General features: G+C 37.3%; 1 pseudogene; it reads right to left on the bottom strand.

Moving 5' to 3' along the window:
- Window positions 1-106: 106 nt before the first annotated feature.
- The window catches only part of LOC137650798 (piggyBac transposable element-derived protein 3-like), a 46,920-nt pseudogene continuing 39,526 nt past the window's right edge, over window positions 107-7,500 (bottom strand).

The following is a 7,500-nucleotide window of genomic DNA, read 5'->3' as shown; positions in this document are numbered from 1 at the left end:
AATAAATATAAAAATACTATAAAATTACAAAAATACTCTGAAAATGCAAAAAAATATATTAAACCTTACTCATCATTGATAAAATAGAAACATTATAAAACTTACTTTAAAATCTATTGAAAAAGAGCCAAAAAAAAATTACTTGGAAATCTTATGGAACAAAGCAAAACAATTTCGACTTTCAGTGAGGCAAAGGGCCACCTTGCACTCCTCACACATCCAGCGAGACCTGTGGATGTGGCCTGCAGTTGAACAGAACTTGCAGGTCTACCTCATGGGGACATGCTTTGGCATATGTAGGGCAGTAGCATCCTGGCGTGACTCAATACTTGGCAAAACTGCCCGTTGGCCCCTTTTGGGCAAAGGGACATCCCTGGTGCCAAGAGAATTCCTAGTAATCCTGAAGTTTGATGTCTTGAAACTTCTCAGCCAATTGGAAATATCCAGTCGGAAGTCCTTGAGGGGCTTTGGGTTCGTCTGCAAAGCCAAGCAATCCCTCTTGTACAGAATCCAAGCGTTGTAGATGATCAGGTCCAGGAGGTAAGCAAAGAGCCTCATGTAGTACCTCTTTGCTCTGAAGGGGGTCTTGTAGAGGTGTGTCAACATGTCACTTTTGTCGAAGCCACCCATGCGGTTGTTGTACATCTGGATAGCAGATGGACAAGGAATGGGAACCTTCTTCTGTGCCCTGTCGTACCGCTCCACTGTTCCCATGGGGTTGACACCGACATCAGTGGACAAGATTGTCCCGACGCTGTTGTCCTTCCATCTTGCAACGAGGATGCCATCAGAAGAGACGTAGTCCAGTGTGCCCCTTTGCGTCGTCTTCTTGCTCATCTCCTTCACAGACTTCAGGGGAGGATGTCCAACTCGGTTTTCCCTGGCAGTTCCCACATACCGGCATCCATACTTCGATCTCAGGTACTTGGCCAACCCTATACTGGTGAAGTAGTTGTCTGCATACACTGCTGCGTGACTTGGGTCCTTGATGGTCTTAACAAGGGAGACAACAAACTTGGAAGTGACAGACATGGCATTCTCATCTTCAGACAGTTGAGTAGGGTGGCTCACAAAGGTTGTCTCCCCTTGGTACATAAGAATATCATGCACAAATCCATCCACGCTGGAGTGGCAGAACAACTTGTAGCCCCACTTGTCAGGCTTCTTGGCTACATACTGGCGAAGGTTACCAGCCCTTGTGCCCTTGTAGGCAACCATCACTTCCTCAATGGAATGGATAGGAGTCTCGGGAACTTTCAGGAACTCTCTGGTGACCTTGTTGAAGGGGACTCTCACCTTGAAGAACCGATCTTGGGAGCCTGCTTCCTGGTCATTGTCGTTGAAGTGAAGTGATGATCGAATGGCCTTGAAGCGGTTCCTGGACATGAAGTCTGCAACCTGAGGAATCCTGGTCTTCACGGCCCAGAAGTCGACGATGCTAGGGAGAGGAACGAGGCCCATGTATATGATGAGGCCAAGGAAAACCATGACATCCTCTTCTGATATGTGGAAGTTACTGCCTACATCCTTCTGTCTTGAGTACAGGTTGGACTGGAAAACGATGTGATCCCTCAATTCAGCTGTGAAGAACTGAGAGAAATACTCATAAGGTTCCCTCAAGAAGTCCGGCTGTGGATGAATGAAGTCGGGCAGGGGTTGGATGTCAATGTCGTCCTTCTTCCATTCACCAACACGAGGCCTCTTAGGGTTAACCTCACCTTCACCTTCCTCTTCCACAGGCATCTCCTGAGGGACAACAACATTGACCCTGCGACCTGAAACAAGAATAAAGTAAGTGAAACAGTAAATGAATCGTGTGTGCTGGTGTGTGTGCATGCATGTGTGTGCATGTGTATGTCAGTGAGTATTCATGTGTGTGCATGTGTATGTCAGTGAGTATGCATGTGTGTGCATGTGTATGTCAGTGAGTATGCATGTGTGTGCTTGTGTATATCAGTGAGTATGCATGTGTGTGCATGTGTATGTCAGTGAGTATGAATGTGTGTGCATGTATATGTCAGTGAGTATGAATGTGTGTGCATGTGTATGTCAGTGAGTATGCATGTGTGTGCTTATGTATGTCAGTGAGTATGCATGTGTGTGCATGTGTATGTCAGTGAGTATGAATGTGTGTGCATGTGTATGTCAGTGAGTATGCATGTGTGTGCATGTGTATGTCAGTGAGTATGCAAGTACACAAATAAGTTGTTTACAAAAATTTAAAGAGCAACACAATGAAAACAAATTTAAAGAGCAACCATTGTAACAACTAGGCTTTTAAATTTTTTTTAAACAAATCTCTCTCTCTCTCTCTCTCTCTCTCTCTCTCTCTCTCTCTCTCTCTCTCTCTCTCTCATACTAACCTCTAGCGTTGGGAGGGTCAAAAGCATCCTCCAGAGTAAGGCTTTCGTCGTCAGGAACGTACGAAGGGTCGTCGTCATCACTGTCGACATCCAAAGGGCTCACGTCGACATCACTTCCTTCAGCATCGTCAGGGGCAACCCATGGTGTACGTTCCTGAGTCTCCAATGCAGCATTGCGATGCCCATAAAACATATGGCCACGAAACTACAAAAAAAAAAATTAAAATCATGTAATGAAAAAAATGTAACTGCCTAACAAAAAATTAATTTAATCCCTTGTAAGGTAATATTTTGAATGCACATGAGCCTAACATATCTAAATCATCACTATTATTTCTACAAATATGGTCAAAACTATTCACAAATGTCTCAGACAATCACTAAAATAAATTGCAATAATGATGTGCGTCGTAACCTAGTGCGCGGTAGAACCGTTACGGTCCAATAGATCCCATATTGGATGAGCGTGGTCCGCCTAAACTCGACCGAGGTAGCCCACGTGGGATCTATACTTTTTCCGATAGTCACTATGACACGTCAGTAACACTACAGCCCTTGAAACCCACATCAAAAGGTAAGCATATCACTAGGCTTCACTATCCTACAGTCACTGTGTACTTACCATGATTACGAAGGTCGGGGGGGAGGGGGAACGTGGACGTTACTGCGACGCGTCTTGACACTTTTGCGGCTGGAGCACAAGTGAGGTGTCTTTGGAAGGAGCTACAGACTTGGCGAGAAGGGCAGGCGGCTTCTGATTGGCTGACTCGAAGAGCAGAGGCGTGTCTCTATGAGTTGCCAAAGCGTCAATTTCAGACAAGCATAAACATGTTCACCACGACTACCCAAAAGTAGCTGTTTTAAAGATCCCGTTTGGGCTATTTGGTCCTTAAAGGGTTAAATCAGTTTGTGTACTTCTAAAACATGTATATAAAGTGCAAATAGATATATATTCGCTTGGAAAAAATAAGGTTTGTAGGTAGCAATCAAAAATTAATCTATGCACATTAATGTTTCTAAATGCAAAATATATTCAGACGATAACACTAGCATTAATACAGCAGGGGCTTGTGTTGTCAAATGTTAATGCCCGTGGATAACTCATGTTAATTTTTGGCACCATGAATAATTTTGAAGTGTATGCTATACTCATTTTTTCTTTTTTAATGACGGTGCTATTTTTGGACCAATTTAAAAAAAAATCAGAAATTTAATATTAAACGTGAAATTCATGTCCTCCACTCGATATGTTTCTATGAAAACTACACACCTCAATCAAAATAGGCTTGCAGTACATCATATAAAAGATCCTGATATGTGGAAAACGAAGTTACATTTGATTTAAACTTTTATGACAAATGCAGCAATTACGGACATTAAAATTCGTTTATAAGAATGATAAAAGCTCAATTCATTTTTTTTATACGATGACAAGTGTAAATCACTGTATGTATGTGGAAACACCAGATTGTACACTTTATAAGCCACGTAAAAGTCAAGCATTGATTGATTGATAGATTTTGAGTTTTCGAAGGCCATTGACGTTTATATCGTTTGATATAAATAAATAATGAAATTGAATTCAATTTGAAACCATAAGTCCTTATAAATGGTAAATAGATTTCATGATACCTGCTTCTGAAATGAATAAAAAAATACTGCTAGCACAGTACAACATACCCTGCCCAAGAATCTTGGCAAGGATGAATTACTGCGGCCACAACAATAGATGTCAGAAACTGGAATATAATTGTTTACGGGTATATGTTACATGCCGATCATGTTCATAAGCAAACATGATGTTCTGAGAGATGGTTTTTGTGAGCATTTGTACTCTTTCCTCTCTAGGTGTTGACTCCACACTGTTAAAAATTTGCATGATAAAAACGGCAAAAGTCTGGCAACATTTATTCCAGGATATTTACCGTTTTAAAAACGGTTATATCTACATAATAGAGTAATATTATGGTCAACAACCCCTAAAAGATAATAGCACAGTAAGGATAAAATTACGGTCTCCTGTATTTTACTGAAATACAGTTGGGAGAAGTATAATTTTACAGAAGATTCCTGATAGAAATTACGATTTGATCTTGGTACAGTTAGAATTCACTGTATAAGTGTCTCTAGTCACTTTGTAACATGGTGCTGGTCTGAAAGTGAAGCTAAAAATTTCCATGACTATTGCTCGTGAGATGTGGCATAGTCAAGAACAATATTCATAACATTGCTAGCCTTCTCGGATGTTTCTATCAAAGTCGTTTTTGAAGAATCTTTTCGATCTGGTTCATTTGTATGTGGAGAGCGACAAACCTCAATATCATGGACATTTTTAACAAGTTTTCTTTTCAAGTTTCTTCTGAAGGTTGCAAGGTCTTCTGCAACACTGATGATGACAATATTTTGGTATGCTTTTTATGCATCAGCAATGTCCAAGATAGTTCCTGACTTTAGCAAGGTATTTATGAAAGAAAAAAATGTCTGTGGAACTTTGCTCATTGTTATGTCTCCTTCCAACTCTGCCTCACTCTCTTGATGTGATCATTGCACATGTTCCACCAAGTAAGGCAGATAATACTTTTTCAATGGCATGTGCAGCTTTAGGGTTAAATGCAGAACTTAGGTTGACTTTCCATTGTTCACTGTTACTTGACTCGATAACTTTCTGAAGTTAGTCCCATGCGTTGAAAGTACTAATTTGCAATAACTGCCCTTTCCCAGATTTGCCATCACAAAAATAGGTCTTTTGTTGAATGATATACTATGTGACTTCTTGAAGTGTAACAATAATCCTGAATCCTCATATTGTGGTAATGCGACATGTGTCCTGGCTAGGGGTTTTCTTTTGGTTACCTCCTTTTCGCTTCGCCTACTCTCAAGGCTTCCACATCTCTGTTCTTCAGAAACTTAATATGGACTTAGTGTTTCACATCTTTATAAGAGACCCTGTGCCAATTGAATTTCTTATTTTATCAAGACATCACCAGCTGCATCATTCAGACGACCATTGAGTGTGATGCCCTGCTGATCCCCATAGAGTTTCCTTGATTTGACATTATAAACTTTTCAAGTGAAGCACCTCGTAGTTACTGAAATAGAATACTTCTTGACAGTTGACATATGTAACAAGTTTTTGAAGGAATAAGCCAGATTTTTATTCATCCATGTCATTGGGTGTTAAATGGAAATTCCACGCATAGGAGTTAACATTAAGCACAGGACAATTCCTAATTCTGGCCCATATTTGATCTTGATAAAATACTTGAAAATTAATAATTAATGTTATTATAGTCTGAAGGGCCTAATGTTATATTGATAAAGCAATTAAGGTATCAAACGTAAGCATATAACATTCGAAGATGAAGAAAGATTGTTAGCATATTCATTAAAATTCCAGCATATCACATTGGGTCATTAAAAATACATTTATTCCAAATGCAGAAAACGCTCACATAAATCAATGCATTGATATCAGATATGACTTCATATGCATGATTTAGACCTCAACCTCTTCCATTTCATATGCTACATGGCTAGGATTATTAAGAAAATTCAACTTTGGAAAAATTTAAAAATGATTGAAAAAAAAAAGAAATATAGATTAGGGTCAGTTCCCAAATGGCGCTGAAAAAATAACTTTTTATTTCATTCAGAATACATAACATTACAGCCCACGGGATAACACGGGCCCTTCATTATAAAGATAACATATTCCTCGGGACGAAATAAATTCTGACGAAAATATTTCATAAAATATCTTTATCGAATTCTATACCAAATGCACTTATAGCCACTTATAAATAATGTAAATACTAATATGTAAATAACAGGAGACGTGTAACAGTCAAGTTTTTATGAGCATTATTATCGATTTTTTCACTACTAAGTAAATACAAAAAATGCCAAGTAAATTACATACGTATTCTCAGTTAATGCTTCTCTCTCTCTCTCTCTCTCTCTCTCTCTCTCTCTCTCTCTCTCTCTCTCTCTCTCTCTCTCTCTCTCTCTCTCTCTCTCTCTCTCTCTCTCTCTCTTGATATATATATATATATATATATATATATATATATATATATATATATATATATATATATATATTATATGTATATATATATATATATATATATATATATGTAAATATATATATATATATATATATATATATATATATATATATATATATATATTATATATAAATATATATATATATATATATATATATATATATATATATATATATATATATATATATAAATATATGTATTATATATAAATATATACATATATTATATATAAATATATATATATATATATATATATATATATATATATATATATATATATATATATATATATATATATATATATATATATATATATGCTTTGCCTTGAGTTTGTATCCCTTGCAAGATTTTCCATCTACGGTTGTAGCTGATAATATCAATAATATGTGTGAATGCATTTGTCATTGATGGCGTCAGTGCATGTATAGTTTCTTTAGCACATGCGCATTGACGTGTGCCCCATTCTAAAATGATTACCTTCACTATTTTAATTCTAAAAATCTGACATCAAAGAAATCCAATGTCATATGTCAAATGTCATTTCATAATTAACGTGAAAGCGAGCCAAAGGTATATCTAGGAAGATTCTTATTTCGTGTTTAATTATGTTTGCAATTTTGCTTCGATTTCCACGTCCTAATTTCCATCGTCATAATTTAGAAAGCGGATGTTCAAGGGGAATTAGACCAGGTGCAGTCCTCATGTAATTCTGGAGGAGAACAACTTACTGTCAGAGGAGATTGAGAATTAATATTCCAAAGCCGACAAATGTTGCAGGCACATGTTGCTAGCAGCATCATTGTTGTTTATTCCTTATGAATCTTCTTAAATGAACTGTGCAATGTAAATTCAATAATGCAGCTTCATTGGGAATTTAGATCAGATTGGGGGGAATTAATAGGAATGTTGCTAGAATATCTATTCAAGTGACAAAACTAATTGTTTTGTTTAATTGAAAGGCATTTTATGCTAATAGCATAACCGAGTCCATTGCTTTATCTATTTAGTTATTTGGAACAGTTATTAAACTTCAAAAGAACGCTTCAACTATAGTAGAGGAAGTTCTCCATAAC

Source organism: Palaemon carinicauda, chromosome 12 (genome assembly GCF_036898095.1).
Source record: "Palaemon carinicauda isolate YSFRI2023 chromosome 12, ASM3689809v2, whole genome shotgun sequence".
NCBI classification, from domain to species: Eukaryota; Metazoa; Arthropoda; class Malacostraca; order Decapoda; family Palaemonidae; genus Palaemon; species Palaemon carinicauda.
The sequence above is the reverse complement of the archived record's forward strand: the minus strand, read 5'-3'. Positions and strand labels throughout refer to the sequence as shown.